At 37.7% G+C, this 18733-nt stretch overlaps 1 protein-coding gene across 7 annotated transcripts in view; it reads left to right on the top strand.

Annotated features, from left to right (window-relative positions):
* The window catches only part of cadm2b (cell adhesion molecule 2b), a 226605-nt gene that overhangs the window by 175331 nt on the left and 32541 nt on the right, over positions 1 to 18733 (top strand). The window lies entirely within an intron of this gene.

The raw sequence follows: 18733 nt of genomic DNA, 5'->3' as shown, positions 1-18733 counted from the left end.
TGTGTGTAAAATGCTGTTGGATTGCTGCTCAATTTCATTGTACATTGTGCAATGACAATAAAGGCATCTTATCTTATCTTATTATGTTAGACAGCATATAGATCTATTTCTATGTATGAAGGTTGCAATTGATGCTATTTTAGAATTAATACTACCTCTTTATTTAAGACAACATATGTTATATGTCAGCTATCATACTATTCAAACCACTTCATATCCAAACTTTGTTACAGTTGGATGTACAGCATTTTGGAATTTGGAACTCTTTATATATGGTATTCCATGCAGACCACTCAGTGTTGGAGACCACTCGTCATTCATTTAATTTCTAGTCAGAATGGCATTAAACTTGGATTAAACTTCAACAACTAACTATGGTTTAATTTTTTCTGTATTTTGTGTGCCCATGTTTTTGCCGTTTTTACAGTTTGTATTTTTCTGTCAGACTTTTATTTATTTATTTATTTATTTATTTTAAATATACAGGGATATTTTTCACACCTCCAAAGTTCAATCTTTGAAGTTAGTTGCGTTTTCTGCTTCTCAAGATCCGAATAAACCCAAACACATTCTGTGATGTTGAGGTCTGGATTCTGGGGCGGTCAATCCATTGTTCTTATAACTGATTCATTTTTCTCAGTAAGAGCTTCTTGGCAGCTACACATCTTCTCAGACTCATAGCGTTGAGTTGTCTTCTGAAAGTGGAGGGATGGACAGAAACACTGGTGTATTTTTTCAGATTTTTATTTTTTCTCTTATCTCTCAAAAATACATCTAAGAAAGGAAAGAAAGCTTTAAATACTTTTTATTTGATGGTGACAGTTTTGATGCTCTATCAGCTCTTGCATGGTTATTAGGAGTCCCATTTTCTCTGCATGTATTAATTATTTTTGACCTCTAGTTTTCTGTTTAGTTGATTATTTTATATAATCTTAAATGTCTCTTCAGAAATAGCTCCTAAAAATGTATTAAATACTTTATTTAACTTTATTTAACTTTATGTCTGCAAAATACAAAGTTATCCTGCCCTCTATAAATGTAGATTATCATCTGATATAACTGCAAAATTTCAGAACACAGATCGAAGTCGTGTTGTCCAATGTGCCACCAGTGTGACGAGTGTGTATAATGTCTGGCCTTTCCTGAGAGCAAAACTGGTCATGTTTTCCTTGATACATTATACAGATCTTGCTCAATTGAACTAAACCCATCGCGACACCTGCTAAAGCTGAGTGCAGCAACTTTGTAGCTATGAAAGTCATTCAGCGGCAAAGTGAGAGTATCTCAAGCATCTCTCTATTCAATACACATTTCATTCATGCAGGTATGCACGTACCTTTCAGTGTTTTGGAGGAAGTAATGTGGAGCGGGCTTTGACTGGGCCACGCTGTCAGAATCTGGGCTGTTTCTCTGCTGAAAAAGAGCAGCTTCATTAGCCTGCTACAGGGTGCAGCACAAACACTGACATTTAAGGCTTTGTATGCATGCGTATATGTGTGTCTGTGAAAATGATTTCTCACATTTGAAAGTATGTATCGCCTCTCTCGTGTGTTCAGATCTTTATTCCGCCATGGGAAATATACGATTCTCACCGCAACTCCCTTTGGTAGATAAGTGACAAGGGTGTATATTGGCAAAGTCTGCAGCTTTCAAATACCACCACTTCTCTTCTTGGGTTTTTTGCAAAAGAAACAGCTTCTTGCAGTCTGTCAGAGCTTTTTGACATTTTTAATCTAAAGCTAAACTTGGCTGAGCACAACTCTGTGTGGCCTGTGAATTCACTTCAGCATTTGTTCATAAGAATTCTTAGAAAACAGTTGGTCTGACAAGTGTGAAAAATCTGCAGGTGATTGGGGGTAGGGCTACAGACAGTTTACTGTTCAATTAAAGTTCAACAAAATTACTTTAGTTCAGTCAAATTCCTTCAAATTGCTGTGTTAAAAAAACGATTTACTCAATTAGTCAAGACATGATGTCCAAATTGTACTTCTTTAGTTTAGCACTGGTGCTACAAGGGTAACCTGGCTAACAAACACTAGAAGGAAATAGTTACTCAAATCCTTTACTCCTTAGCTCAGTTAGTTATATCAACAGGTCTGGATGTCCTTAATAAGGACCTGGATGCAGGTTGAGAGCAGCTTAAGGCATATATTTATGGAACGGTGACTATTGACTTCTATAGTATATATATATTGTATATATAGTATATACTTTGTATCTCCACACTAAAAACTAAAGAAGGATAATTTGGACACAGACATTTCTTGGCTGATGTATCAATATCTGGGATCCGGTCAAAGGGACCAAAATGTTCCTTATATAGAGGTTATACTATCAGATAGACGCATGAAGAACTTTCAGATGGTTTCTTTAATAGATCATTAGTCATCATTACTTTATTGGCCCAGAATTGCAAACATTATTAGGAATAATAGTGGTAGTAGTTTCAGCTTGCGTCTTGTCCACAGCTTGTGTGTAGGTCCTAAATCCAATTTTAAGTTTGCAGGTAACTTCTTTCATTTGCCCTCTGAATTCTGGCAAGGTATAAAGAGCATAAGTGGCTCTCAGCTGAACTACATCTTTACTTGTTCTTGGCACACTTTTCTCACACTAGAGGAACTTGAGCTTGCAAGGCTTTTTCATTTTTTCTTTGTACTTTTAAGTATCCAGATGTGAGATGTTGGCACTTGTAGCGCATTAGCCGTGGGGGACAGTGAAACAGAGTCCAAGAGGATTCAAAACTCACACTGACGCACACATACTGGAGGGGACAGGCGGCCTGGCAAAACTTCTAGACTCTTTCAATGCTTGGCAACTAATGCATACCTCCTTCTTCTACGTAGACATGAGGACAGATTTGCTGTTGGTAAGGCAGAGTAAAACTGATCGAACTGTGATCTATACCACTGAGACATGGCGGCACAGTGACCGTGCCAAAGACTGATTGAGACAACTGTGCTTTTTAGTGGTGGAATGTGAGGGTAATTAAATGGACAGTAGAGGAGGGTCCTGACTTGCAGCATGTATTGATGTGGTATAAGAAACATGGTGACAAAAAAAGATGCTATTTATTGTGCTGGCACACTCACAAGCCTGCAGGCAGCAGAAACACAACCTGCTGTGGCTGTCTTTTAGAGACTTATTCTGTCACACGCTTTAGAGTTAGAATCACTTAGCCTTGTTTATCTCTGATCACATACGGTCATCCAAAAAATTTACTAATTTCTTCTAAATGTAAGAGGGGACTTTTTGGTTTTCTCCAAGTTCTGCTGATGTTGTTACATAAAAAAATGAAGTATCAGTTGAGGTTAACTACTTACTGTGCAGGCCGAGCACTGTAGATTGATTTAATTCCTTCAAATGGCTGTTTTAAAAAAGCTATTTACTCAATTTACACAGATTTTGTCAATTAGTCAAGACATGATCTCCAAATTGTGCTTCTTTAGTTTAGCACTAGTGCTACAAGGCTAACCTGGCTAACAAACACTATGGTTGATCAAAAAATGTACTAATTTCTTCTAATATATCTTTTTCAGTTTTCTCCAAGTTCTGTTGATCTCTTTACATTAAAAATGAAGTATCAGTTAAGTTTAACTACTTACTGTCCAGGCCCAGCACTGTAGATTGAAATCTAAAAGGATGAAAAACAACCAGCGTAGTGTTGTGCATCTGTAGGCCAAAAAATACGGTGTGGTAAATAATGTAAACGGCATCGTTTAAAGCTGCGTTCTCTGAGGGACTAAAGCACCTTTGTCAGCAGCAGGCTGGCGTGGTGAGTTGTTCCTGAGGGAACAATGTCTGATAGCAGAGTCCACTCTTAGAAAGAGGCAGTAAAGATGGAGACAGCAAAAGCAAATGACAAAATGGTCACAATTAGGCCTGGGGATTGCACTTGAAGGATCACCACTCTGAAGTGGCCTCAAGGCCATATGGTCTCATCTCAAGTGATCTGTAGCTCCTGCACCTGCATGTATGAAATGAGTATTTTTTTTCTTTTGCTGCTTTTTCAGAAATCCAACTCTTTTATGTTTAGTTCAATTAGTAAAAATGAGTCACAATGTTATTATTGAAGTTTTACAAACACAAACTGTTTACAAAAGTGCCCTTCGTTTCTTCAACAAGTTGCCAGAAAATGCTACTGTGCAGAAATTTAAAGCAGTTTAATTTGCTCTTATCGGATCCTGGTTGATTGGACAGCCTGCTAGGAACCCAGAAATAACATGAATTCCAGAGAAAATTAAAATAAGCCCTCGTCCTTTTCTGCCAACCTGTCAACCCTTGTAATAAGACTATAATTAAAATTAGTGAAAGCCCCATTAAGACGGCAGCTATTTGTGCCCAATATTAATATCAATAATTAGTTGATGCATCACCATCCTTAGTTTTATATTCATTTCATCCATTTGCATGTTTTTTTTTTCATATGCACCATATTAGTTCATCTGGAATGGAAGATGCATTAGTCAGCAGCATGCTGACTAATGCATCTTCCATTCCAGATGAACTAATATGACTATTTAATCCTCCTTCGTCATAATTACATTTCTGCCCAGTGCTTCTGGAGCATGACATCACATATCAACATCCATAGGTGCCATAATAGGACTCACACAGTGCGCATGGCTCAAGTGAATAATCGGCTTAAATTATATTTGCTGTTTTGCTGCCTAAATTAACATCTGTTTAAGTTCTGCTGTGAATGGCTACAGCGGGGTGCTAAATTATGCTTTTAGAGATGTGTTCACCCTACAGAGTTTACTTTCAACCTCAATCCAACACACACAATACTCCTATTCAAAGTATTCAGAAAGAAGTGAATATCAAAGTGTCTTAAGTTATAGTTGGAGCTAAACTTTGTAGGAAGATGGATATTTGGGAGCAGGGTTAACCAACCATGCTCTACAAAATATAACATATGCTACCCTGCAAAGACAAAGAGCAGAAACATACCAACGAAAAAACTGCCTCAACTCTTTCTTGTTGTTATTGTTAAATATATTGTGTTTATATGCTCATTAAATGGGATTAATTGCTGTGTAGAATCACACTGAACTGCCAACTCATTAAGTGCCTACATTTATCGGCCATTTTATTAGAAACACCATCATATACAATGAATATGAAAGGTCCACACACCCCTATTGCAGTTTCTGTGATATAAGCCAAAAATTGGGACACGCTGTGTCAGACATTTTTTTCATATATAAATTAGTCTTTACAAGTGAACTTACCAATTTTTTTCCATTCTACCTTGTCAAAACATTTAAGCATCTGTAAATGGCCACATAATCTTCTGTGTACAGGAGAATTAAGGTGAAAGTGGGAGTGTTAACGCAGGAAAAGAAATGTGCAGGGCAGTGGTGTTCATTTCATAGGATTGAGGTTTGGGGTGTTCTGTTTTTTTCATTTGTTTTGTTTTTAGGTTTTTTTTTGTTTTTTTTTTAATTTCTCCTGAATTTAGTCATGTCCAGTTCCATGCTGGAACAAGCTGTGGTGAAGGCTAGCAGATGCTGGGAGGGTAAAGGCAAGCACAAACACATCTGAAGCCAGCTACTGCACCTTTTCAATCTACCCCTAACAAAACATGACTGGACAGCTCAACGTGATTGGAGGAGAATGCTAATCACCAATTCTGTTACTTCAGCTAACAGATGCCCACATTGGCTAGCATCATGCTAAGTGATAAGGGAGAAGGGAGGCCATCTTACCCACACAGAGAGAGTGAGGCCAGCTATTCTCTCTTGGACTCCCAGCTACACATGGCTGTGGCATTGCTGACAAACTGAGCTATTCTAATACACTGTCTTTCTTTTTCATTTTCATGGGGGATCATCATCATATTGGGAGGGAAGCTCATCTTCAGCTTTCTAATGGGGACCCAAAGGTTTTAGGCCAAAATATCTTGATATTTGTTGACTTTCATTTTAAATTTACTAACTTTAAAACTGATCCCCCCCCCCCTCAGTTTCACTCTTTGCATTTGCAGTCATGGACTGTCACTGATATGCTGAGTGAATCAACCAATCTGACCATATAGTCTTGTGGTTGACCTATTTTTTTAGTTAGTCTTAGTACCAGACACTTTGACTTAAAAATGTACTAGACTGGAATCCGATTGGGTCCCATCATTTCAATTAGCTACCACACTTAAGAAAGTGTGTATAAAGTCAAGCCCAAAGAGTCCCTCCCTTAAACATGCCCCCATACTGCTGTTAGCTTTAGCTGAAATATATTCTCACACAGGATTTACTTGCATGTTTAAGTAAAAGCAGCATAGGATTACAGTCAGAGCTAAAACTGTTTGTAATTGCCTGGCTTGTTTTTCTTGCTGTGATTTGCTAAAAATCTCTCAAGAAGGAGGGATGATTCTACAGTTGTGGATAAATGAATGCAGGCGATCAAATGAAATTCAAGGTAACCAATAATTGGCAACATTATCTATCCTTTCTTTCCATCATTTAAGAGTTGGATGTTCAGTACATTCAGTCCAGTGAAATTTATGCAGTGTACTGAATACAAAAAGAGCTCCAGTAACATTGTTTGCTGGATGAAGAAAACATCGGGATAAACAGCATTGCTCCAAAAATGTAAATGTGCTTGGAATTTTCTGCTATTCTAGAATGGGTTTCAATAAAGCAGCATTACTCCCAATACCTGTGCTTCTTATAAACAGCATTGAATTCAATATAAATCTGCTTTCTTCAGAAAACTGACATTCATCTATCTCTCCATGAAACAGATGAACCAAGCTTAAGTTGCTCACCAAGCATTGCTGTTAGCATACTCTCTACCATACAGTTTGGAACATTCTGTTTTATGGAACTACACAGTTCTAGCAAGCCTCAATCTGAACATAAGTACATGCCCCCTCGAGCAACAGAACTGGCAGTGGTTGCTGTTGTTTCATCAGGTTGAATGCATGGAGGATTTGCAAAGCAGACTTCAAGCGCCGACCTGAGTAAAGGGGGGAAATGTGTTGCATCGTGTTTATGTAATTAATCAAAATAAATTTTGCTCAAAAATGAATAAATGCATTATTTATTTAGCTATTACAAAGGAATGAGCTGGGGAGGAAACAGAGACACTGCCTCTTTGATAAGTAGGAAAATTTTGTCTTACAGTAAATATAGAAACCTAAAAAAATGTCATTGTTCCATTACTGTCATCATCATGACAGTCTTAAAGGGAAAGAAGAATATAAAATGACTCAGCGATCTTTCACCATTATGTGGAATAGACATGCTATTATGATCCTCACTTGTTGTACAGGCCGGGTAATTGAATGTGGGTTTTAAATTGGATGTGTGAGGGGGCTATACTATTGTTGTTGTTGTTGTTGTTTTTAAACTTATTTGGCCAGGTGTGTCCAATTGTGTCTTTATTTTGGGTCATCAAAAGAGACAATGGAAAAAATAAGTATGAGAGTAAAGATTGCGGCGAGGGAGAGGCTTCTGTCTGCTCCAGCTGAATTTCAAACAGCCTAAAAGGAATTATTGTTACTGTGCTGTTAGGCTTCACAGCAAACAGCACATCAATTTTAAAAAGGCAGACAGAAGCTGCTGTATGTAGTCCCACTCCATGGCATTGTGCATAAAGAAGTGCTTTTTCCAACATTTAAATCAACATTTTGCAAAATGTCAGGAAGTGTGTTATGCTTTTATTCTTCTTTTGGCTATATTTGGCTCCTTCCCAGTTCTCTCCGTTTTAACTTTTAAGTGGGAAAGAGTTGACATTTACCATCATGCTAAGAGTTTTAGTGATTTTATCACTCGGACATGATTGCCTCAGGCACACGCTCTTGAGGTCACTTCAAGCACATTGTAGTAGGATCACAGAAGGTAGGATGGTTGATCTAGTTGATACGTCTCTCACACGGCAAAAATTATATATTGACAAGGGAAATTATCTTAGATGTAATATATATATATATATCACTGTTGTCAGAAGAAAACCTCATATCACCAAAATTGGAACTTTACAGGAGAAAGAAAAAACATACTGTAGTTTTAATGCAAGGCAGTGGAACCAAACATCTTTCCAAGTCATTTTGTGCCATTTCTTTTGCTCCATTCATCAAGAAATTAACACACAATGTGAAGGACAACAGGTCCTTTGTAATTATGTCAAAAACTGAAAATGACAGAAATGGAGATACAAAGTTTTCTTCCAACAGCATATATATTATTATAATATATATATATTTTCTGGGAATAATAGTAATATTATATATATATATATATATATATATATATATATATATATATAACATATATTATTTGACCCATTTCTAGACATTTTTACTTGTTTCAAGCAATTTTCTCTTTATTTTGATAGCACACTATATACTGTATATATTCTGTATGTTGTACAGCTGCTATACAGAATATTTACAGAAACGTAATATATTATTGATAATGTTAGGGTCACGTTTGGGATTAGATTTAGGTTCTGGATTGAAATTTAGGTTAAGGTTAGGATTATGTTATAGAAAGTAATATATTCAACTTAAAATGACAACAAAGCCAAAATGATAAATCAGAGAAGTATCTGTTCCAAACAAGCCTATTCACCTCATACAACGGTGCCACAACAGTCTCCAGAGTGAGATTTTTCAGTTTAAAGACTAGATTAAGCATCTTTTGTTGGTGCATCTTGAAGGTGGTAGGGACCACAGGTGCTTTGCTATGAATAACTGAGGGCAGGCTGATTAATAAATAAATAAATAATTTAATTGTTTTATCTAGTGAAATTATTCTAGTCTTATTATAGTCTCTTTGGTCATTATTTCTTAAAACACACAAAGTTATGAGAAGAAGATTTACTTCAGTTACTTAAAACAAGTCAAAATAGCATAGCAAGCTAGTAAAGCTAGTGGGAGGCCTATAGGCTCACAAATGGGCTAACATTTCAGCTCTGTGGAGAGAACGAGCAAAATACTACACATGCAACCTGCAATTCTCTTACTGTACAGCCACAGAAAGGCAGAGGGAGAGAGAGAGATGACTAGATCACTCTCTTTCACTGCCATGTCATCCTTCCGGCCTCTATATCACTTGTGTGGGTGAGGCAACACCTACGCAGGGTCTAAATCTGACAACAGCCCACTCAGCAAAGTGCCAGTTTCAGCATGGAGAGTCAGGAGGTGTGCGTGTGTGTGTGTGTGTGTGTGTGTGTACATATATATTTGTGTGTGTGTGTGCCGTCCTGTGGAGGTGTTCTTCCTCGTTAAAACCTGTGCTAAAACTGATCTGCCTAGCTACAAGCCAAACCACTTTGCTCGTGCTGCTTACTGGATGGAGACACAGATAAAGCAGACTTTCAGGCCAACTACATTCTTATGCATTATGTATTAGCGACTTATCCATACTGCAGTGTCTGCACACTGCCCATGACATGGCATGGTGGACCACTATGGTGAATGTAACACAAAAGTGCTCACATCCATCTTTCCTTAAAGCCATTAGGGGCAAACACTGAAAGGAGCACCATGATGATGAGTTACCACCATGGAAAAAATCAATGTGCACCATATGTCTCCCTTAGTGCTCCACTATTAATGTGCAACCAGCTTATGATTCATCATGGCTGAAAAGAACAAATTAGAACATTGCACAACACAACGTGATTTACCGATTGGTCTGTTCATGTCCTGTTTATGGCAAAACAACACCTGCACAACATTTCTGAAATCCATTTTGCACTTCTTAATGAGAGATGTAAGCGCTATTTATTGCTATGTGTAATAGACTCTGAATAATTGATGAGTATTTTTTTTCCTATGAAATACATGCCGGATAATGGAAGGACGTCATTGTGAATGCTCATCTTCCTCCTTAAGACCTCGTAGTGTAAAAGGTCTGAAACATAGCTAGGCTTTTTTCAAATAGAGGATTACTGTGAGTGAGGTTGGGTCAAGCTTCATTCTTTTAATACGTATCTCAAATGTTGACGCCACCGATTGCTGACATTCATTAGGGGCATTCAGCACAGACTGCAAAAGGTCAAATGCAGAGTGGGCGCTTAATTGGCCCAGGGCAATCAAAATGTTGTTATCTTCTAAATTACTGCATTAATGGACTCGTTAAATTGTTCATTAGCCAAGGAGATTCAGAACGGCACGGAGGGTGCATTACATTTTATGAGTGAAAATTCCATTACCATGCACCATAACAATAAACACACAATAGTCTATTTAGGGCACTGACAAGAGTGCAGTTACATCCTGCTTTAAATGTAATATACTGGGATACCTGTTTCCTCTGTATCACCATCTCTTAGAGTCAGCATTTGTCAGAGAACTCATCCTCCTGTGCATTTCCCTATATTAGCAGTGGACTGGAAAGAGTCCCTGAAGAAATGCCTACCCCCTCCTGTCCCCTAATGACTCATGGCATACTGTATAACATCAAGGTTATCAGGACATATATCCATGTTAATCTATGTAGACCACATGTGCAGTGCAGTAAGTTATGTCATTTGTACAGAGGGAAATTATGCAAATCAAATATAATGAAGGAGAGCTCATAAAGTCACATCTCCTGCAAAAAAAGGTCTAGAAAAAAAATATATATTGAATTTATAATGCGCAATATATACAACACGTTTGTGAAAAAAAAAGAAAATTCAAGGAAAAGGATGTGTGTGTGTGTGTGTTTTCATAATATATTTTTTTATGTTTAATTCTTGCATATATGTGGATATATTGTATTTTAGGACTTTGCAGATGCTGATGATCAAAGGCGAGTCATGACAACTTTTAATCATCTTAAGCAACGCCTAATGCCTGTGATTATCTTTAAATAGCTTTAGGGACAACATGAGCCAAAAGATGTCTGTCTTAAAATAAAATAGGTTGAGCAGATGCAACATATTACTTAGTTACTAAGTGTGGACCTTTACTGAGGGTGAAACTTGTAGAATTTTGGATAATGTTAGAGCTTTGACACACTGTTGAACTTCAAAAAGTGCAAGGTGAAAGTATTGCATTGAGCTACATGTTAAATTTGGAGAGATTTGTGCTTTTACTCAAGTGTATTTGTGGAATGTAAGCTGCTCTTTACTCAATTCCGCTTTAGCCTTTCATACTGAATTCCTAATTCCTTTTTTTCGTGTGTTTCATTTCTGCTTTCCTGTTACTCAAACTTCTTACTTTTGAGATTTATTATTTTAATTTAGACCAAAGGAATCTGAAAAGAGAACCTGACAAACTTCGGCTTCTGTGCTATACTTGTTCTGTGAAGCCTCAGCGGTTCTGTGGAGTACTCCAGTATTTGATCGTTTGATGACTTATATAGGTTATTCACCTCTATTCTATGCAGTATCAGTTTCTTACTGTATTTATAGATGAACATCAACAAGTATGTTCTTCAACTGACACTCCTGAAACTTCTTACTGCTTTGAGAATAAACTGAAATTAGTTCTGTGAACAGGAAGCAGAATGCAGGTACCTATTTATTCCCATGGCAGTTACTTGACTAGTCAGCAACAGAAAATGAGTAAAAGATGCGTCTCTTCTGAACACATTTGGTATTTAGAAGCTTAAAACTCTGTGCAGCCTACAGTCTCCTCTCACATTAACAGCAAATGTATATTTTAAAGCAGCCTACCTTACACAGAGTTAAATGGATTCCTAATGGACTCATTACTGCATTAACAACAGCAAATAAAATGTTAAGTGCTGTGTGACATTTTTAAAAATTCTTCTGGTAAATAGCATTAACTCTACATTCAAGAAAAGAAAATCTTAATTCCACTGAGTTCAGTGAAGTTCTATATCTGATGTTGATCAATCAGGTGATGGATTGTTTAAAGAAAGGTGTTGAATCTGACATTTAATTTGGTTGTGAATATGCAATGGGACAGATTCACAGAGCATAAGCATTATTAGATACACACGAGCTTAACATTGCCATTTCAAGATCTGACATTTAAAACAAGTCTTCATAACTTATGGACAATCAAAGAAAGCACATTCCACAGAAAGGTCTGGAATATCTTAACTTATACTCGCTTCTACTATATTTTTTTCCTAACTGTACAATGATGAGATGCGAGCCTGTGGTTGCAGAGGTAAAGACCCACTGTTCTACTGCCACAACCTTCAGGCTGTTTCAGGATTATCACTAATGCTATGTTGATAGCATGTTCTTGAACCCATAAGAACAAAACAAAAAGAAAAACAAAAAAAACATGTATTTGAGTTCAAAAGGTTGCATCTAGTGCTCCAATATTTTACTTTATTTTTAATAGTGTACTGCAGATATCTTAAGTTATCCACCAGAGTGTTTATGCTCACTACAAGAATGCACTTTTTGTGAACCCACTCTTCAGAGCATGGCCTAAATAAGTCTCATCTTAAGGTTTGATATTGCAAACAAGCTTGATAAACAAACTTCACTGTTCAGTGAGAAGGAAAATATGAATTCTCAGAGAATTATTGGTAAAGATAAGATGATATTTTCTTAACTTTTTCTTATGTAACTGCTGTCACTGCATGTAATGCAATGGAAAATGGAAACTTGCTCTAGAATTTGATCTGTATGTCAGATTTAGAGAGAATGCATCAGTCAAACTGTACAATTATGTTTTGGGATCTCTTTAAACCAATGATCAGTGGCCACATGCAGAAGGGTGCTTACTGGCCCAGAAACTGAGTGTTTCTGGATAGTGGCTTCCTGTCCACAGCAAGAACACTGATCATCCACAGGCAGCAGTTAAAGCAGTCTAATTGCACAGAGTGAAGCACTTGGCTTCTGTATACACATTAGTGCCAAGACCAATACGCCAGCTGCAGAGCAGACGCTAGCACACTCCTGGCCTCTCTCGCTCCCTCTCTTCAAGGAATCTGATTAGAATGGGATACTGGACTGCAGCACTGCTGCTGAGGACATTATGGTTTGGAATATTGGGTGGAAATTTGTTGATCCTTCCTGTATACTCCCTTCCCTGATGGTTAAGATAGTTTAGAGAGTATTTTTCTGTTTTTTTTTTGTATTTGCATTTATTATTTGCTCAAGATGAGGCCCTACGAACATGGAAAGCATATTTCTAAGATTGTTTTGACAACATTGAAATGCATTCCAGCCAAAATAATAATTAAGTACAAGTGTAAGAAAAAAACAGAATACATAGTTCTGAGACCACCAGCAGCTTCTTTCTTCTTTTTTGTCCATTTTCTTTTCTCAGTAATGATTTCTTGGCAGCTACACATCCTTTCAGATCCATAGTGTTGTCTCACAGTGGAAAGCTTGAAACACTAAGCACTGTTTATTTGATGGTGACAGTTTTGGTGGTCTACTAGACCTTGCACAGTTGTCCTATTTTCTCTATGTCTTTCAATAATTTTCTGAACTCTTGCTTTCTTCACTTCGTTTTCCTTTGAAGTCCCTTCTTGTTAAGGAAGTGGATTATCTTTTATCTAATCCACTCAAAAATATCTTAAATGAGAAATCTTAAATATGAATCACTTGTACTTAAGGGCTGTTTTGACTGGAAATTAGATAAATGACTGATGGTATCTGATTTTTGCATAGTGCTGTGTGCCTCAAGAATAACATTAGGGCTACTTGTCAAAGAGTACATATGTTTGCATCTATGATCTTCAGCTTTGGGTAGGTGTCTGGCTGCCCAGGCCCTAAGGGAGTGCTTGGATGTCTAAGATGCTGATATGAGATTGCTGGGGCCTTCATCGGTAGACAGAGAGAGAGCGGTAGAGCCTACAAGGTCAAACTGTGTGGATTTATGCTCTTCTTTAAGTGGTATAAATACACAGAGGAAATCCAAAGGAAGTCAGATACCAACCATTTCATCATGTTGACTTCTTTAAGCTCATGAAAAAATAGCTTTGTCGAGCACTGGCATTTCACTGAGATTGTGACAGATCACGGCTAAGTCTGGGCATCTGGCTGGATTCTGATCCTTTTACTGAAGGCAAATGTAGAGGGGTTTTTTTGCCAGCTCGTGTTGGCCTGTGTTGAATTGATAACAGTTGTCTTTAGGGTTATTCAACCCTTTGTGCATTTTAGTCTGTCGATGGATTTACGGTAATGTTGTGAGCTTAACCCCATTGTGTCAAAACAAGATATACCACAAGCATTCCACTTTAACTGACATTTACTGATGTATATTTAGCAGAGGCGAGCCATGACTAATAGAGCTAGGCCTCCAATTCAGGACAAACATGTAAAAATCTCTCTAGGATAATACTAACCTTTTGCTAGTGTCCCTAAAATAACAGTGATTCACATGAACATTTTTTGGCAGTTGTAGATTAAACACAGACATATGAAACTTTAAAAAGGCAGTCCATGTTTGTTGTAAGGTTGTGAGGGACATATTATCCTATATTTTAACATGTAGCAGTTTGACAGTGACTCTTTCAGTAGAGAGACCATGTGCAGAGCTGCTGCCACTGTTTTTCATTTCTAACAACCCACTGATTAGGCTGCTGCTCGCTGTCACAGTCAGTGATGTATCTAGAGTTTTCAGAAGGCCTAGTGCAACTTTTTTACAAAATTGCTCCCACCAATTTTAAATTAAAATGGGAAAACTTGATACCACTGTCATGTCACAATTATGTTGATAGTTAAACTATCACTCTTGAAGTCCTGACCAATAGAAGAGCTTTCTTAGCTGTATTAACCTTAATAAGTCAGAGAAAATCAATTCCTTATTGATCAATTTTCCACTGGGTATTTAAGTCTTTTGTTTCCCTCCAAAGCTTAACAATGAAATAAGAGCAGTATTGTAATATTTACAGAGTTTAAATACAAGCATGATTCTGTTGAACAAAACTTCAAATTACAGCCATGCATATTTTAGTTCCCAGAAATCATTATGGCTTCTCTGAAGGCCTAGAAGGCCCTGAGGGTTCCCCTCTGATATTTACCACTGGATGCTCTGACAGTAAATGGTATTTGCCTCTCAAGTTGAACCAAAACCTTTCATTTGACTGCTTTACCATGACCATTTCTGCTATTTGGGCTAAAATGTTTTTTTTTTATCATGTACTAAGCTTGTATTGAGATAAGAAATTTTAGGTCATTGAATTAACAGCACCTCATCTTTAGTCTTGACTGAGTGAGTATACAATAACAGGTTTGAGTATGAGTGAGGTGACAGGTTCTAGCTGGCATTTTAGTCATTTCCCGCAGAGGATCCTTGAGCTCCTTTGCTGTTGTATACACCATAATTGAATGGCTTGATAAAACCTCTGCCTTTACAATAATGGGGGAGTAAACAGGTTTAAGCTTAGCTATCATGATGCAAAGATGACAACAAACAATTTTACTGTTCCTATGCATTTGTCAGATTATCCATGTAAAAAAGAAAACAAATTATCTGCTCATGCTGTAATCATCATCATAAATTCACATCATTACAGAATGACTAACGGTAATTCCTGCGCCACATAAATTCCTACACCACATCAGAATCTCACCCATTGTGTCAAAACAAGATATACCACAAGAATCCTACTTTACTGATACATGCTTACTGTGCTATCTCTTCAGTTGACCTTTCATTCAACTGTTTTACCATGACCTGCTTTGTGGGTTAGCATGTTTCTATTATATACCTTGATTTCTTTATGTCTTGTAAAGGCCTCGAGTCCAGCATGCTCTCATTGTGCTGTTTGAATGAAAAGTGGCAAGTTTTCCACTCTATTCCACATTTAGCCATCGTCTCTCGCTGGCAGCGCAAACAGCGACTTGGGCCTCTGCTAGCTCAACTAGGCTTATCACCAACTTTGTGATGTTCCTTATGCATATATGTGTGTATGTGTGTGAGTGAGATTTCTGGAAACAACAAGGGACGGCGCGCTCTCATCCGCCTCCTCGTCTCTCTGTGTCTGAGGGAGATAGAAGGATGTGGGGCAGTGGAAGTGTGTCATCTGGTCCAAGGCTTTGATGGTGTGTGTCTCTGTGGGCTTCACTGCAGCTCTATCTTCAGGCTCGTGTGCAGTGTAAGCTCAGACCCGATCACCTTGCTTCTTGCCTTTATCTGCCTAGGCAGCTTTGTGCCTGCCAAAGCCCCCCCCCCCCCCTGGTGTTTACCATTTCACGTAAACCCCCTCCTATTCTTAGGCAGTTTCCAAACAGGTTTGATCCATCTTTCAGAAAGCTACTATTTGTATGAAGCTCTGTTGTTTTGACACCATTGCTTAACATTAATGCTCATTTAAAGCTTTTGACAGATTACTTTTTTCGCCTTCTCAGTTGATATGCTGTCATTCATACTGGCAGAAATGAACATCTCTGCACAGATATCCTCAGCTCTAGAGCATCTGCAAACATCAAAGACTGAATGTCAGTGTGGTCTCACCTAAACAAAGCTGCGCTGGGAAATTCAATAGGTTTCATGGGATGATGTCTCAATGAGTCACTGCTGAAGCTGAGTGGAAGCTTGAAATTAAGTTACAAGAAATCATTGGTTATTGAATAAGGAGCTTGTTGTCTTTTGTCTTGAGTAAACAAGCAGGTGATAATGCATTTTAATACCAGTGAGATCTAGGTTCAGTAGGGCTTCAGAGCCACAGAGGACTCTTGAGAGCGTCCACTATTATATGTTGGCCGAATGGCTTGCTATCCTTTAAGCTTAGCTGGCTTGATGTCAAGCTGCCATGAAGTAGTTTTAATGCTGCCATATATTTAACAGATTACAACATCACTTTGCAGTTACAAGAAATCACACTGTGCACTCATTCTGTAATATATTTTGTAATTGAAATGATTAATAATCAGAACTCAGTATTAACCTTTTGTGGCCTACTGTGAATTTGTGTTTTAAAACCTATTGCAGTTAGCTGTATTGTCAATGACTGATATAGAGGAAAAATGCTCTAGCATAATTTCCTTTTGGTATATCAACATTTTATACAGCCATCCTCAGCATCTCCTGACAACATTGTAGCAGCAGTGAAGCTAAATGAATTAACATGTTTTTCAAGTTTGACCCTTTGAACTGTAAGTAGTTGTCCAGGCTTGAAGCTCAGCAGCTCGTGCCAAAATCCTTATAGGAATGGATTTTAGCTCGTTGGCTATGTTTACAATGTCACCAGTCACTTCTTTCTAGCCATACCAGACTGCTATCTACTTGAATGACCTCAAAACTCAAAACTGAAGGTCAAATTACCATTTTAAGAACATATTTAAAATCACTGACAAAATCTGAGAAAAATCTCATGAATAGTCTGTAAAGCGTTTGGCTAAGTTATGCACAAGAATGTGTTTTTTGGGTTGTTCTGGTTACTGCGCTGGCACAGATCTCCACAATGAGGGGGAGGTTTCCGCCTAGTGCCACAATATCATCAACATTTCTCCACTCATGACATAACCAGCAAGCTGATTGGCTCTTTTTACTGGTGTGACACTTTCCAGTGACCTGTCTCTTCCTTTATGACATCTCTGCTCATGCTTTGGTTGTTGCAATGGACTCTACGATTACATTCCTCTCATTCAAATATTTTTCAATGGCTTTTACAACAATACTCTTGGCACTTTTGAAAGACTACACAGGACAGTGTTTGCATGAGACCTATTGATAAATCAATAAGCAGCAAACTAAGAAGAGCAACAGCACAGTAGAAAGCTCCAGTTTCATTCAAGAGCCTCCACTGTGATAAGAATCCAAGCTGTATGAATGAGAGTGAGAGGCTACTATCGCAGTTCACTTGAAACCATTGACTGTACATATGATATATTCACTCATTAGTTAAAACATGCTATTGCTGTCGCTGGACATCAGAAGGGGAAAACAGAAGCTGTGTTCACTCTATGGAAGTCACATGCATTTCATGTTCAGGTTCATGTCAACCCTGCATTCATATGTTGAAAATAATGTTAAAAATTATTGAAAGTAATAAGTATTTTCTGATAAAGCATATTGTGTCAATCTACACTCACCGGCCACTTTATTAGGTACAGGTTCAGTTGCTTGTTAACACAAATAGTTAATCAGCCAATCACATGGCCACAACTCAATGCATTTAGGCATGTAGAGGTGGTCAAGACAAGTGATTTAAGTGACTTTGAATGTGGCATAGTTGTTGGTGCCAGGTGGGTTGGTCTGAGTATTTCAGAAGCTGCTGATCTACTGGGATTTTAACCATCTCTAGGGTTCACAGCGAATGGTCCAAAAAAGAGAAAATATCCAGTGAGCAGCAGTTGTGTGGACGAAAATGCTTTGTTGATGTGAGAGGTCAGAGGAGAATGGGCAAACTGGCTCGAGATGGTAGAAAGGCAACAGTAACTCATTAGCCAACCAAAATCTCTGAGGAATGTTTCCAACACCTTGTTGAAAGTATGCCATGAAGAATTAAGGCAGTTCTGAAGGAAAAAGGGGATCAAACCTTTTACTAGAGTATACTAAAGTGGCCGGTGAGTGTATATAAGCATAATAAAATGCAGTAATTTTCAAATGGAAAAATGATAAATGATAAATTGCAGATAATTATTAAAATCCTTCAAAAGCCATACAAAATATATCCATAAAATATATATCATATCTCTAAAATATTTCATTTGAAATTGATAACATATTACATTTTGTTATGACTAAATTTGCTCTATAACTTTAGGACACTCCAATGTCTTGTTCAGTTGAATGGGAATTTTGCCCACCTTATCTATAGCATTTCCAATCTAGCAACAGGCTTTGCATTCCAGAGCAAGAACAATTCAATGGCGTATTTATGTTCACAAATTCAGTGGATGTTGTTATAGCGTGGGTAAC

Source organism: Pygocentrus nattereri, chromosome 17 (assembly GCF_015220715.1).
Source record: "Pygocentrus nattereri isolate fPygNat1 chromosome 17, fPygNat1.pri, whole genome shotgun sequence".
In the NCBI taxonomy this organism is placed as follows: domain Eukaryota; kingdom Metazoa; phylum Chordata; class Actinopteri; order Characiformes; family Serrasalmidae; genus Pygocentrus; species Pygocentrus nattereri.
The sequence above is the reverse complement of the archived record's forward strand: the minus strand, read 5'-3'. Positions and strand labels throughout refer to the sequence as shown.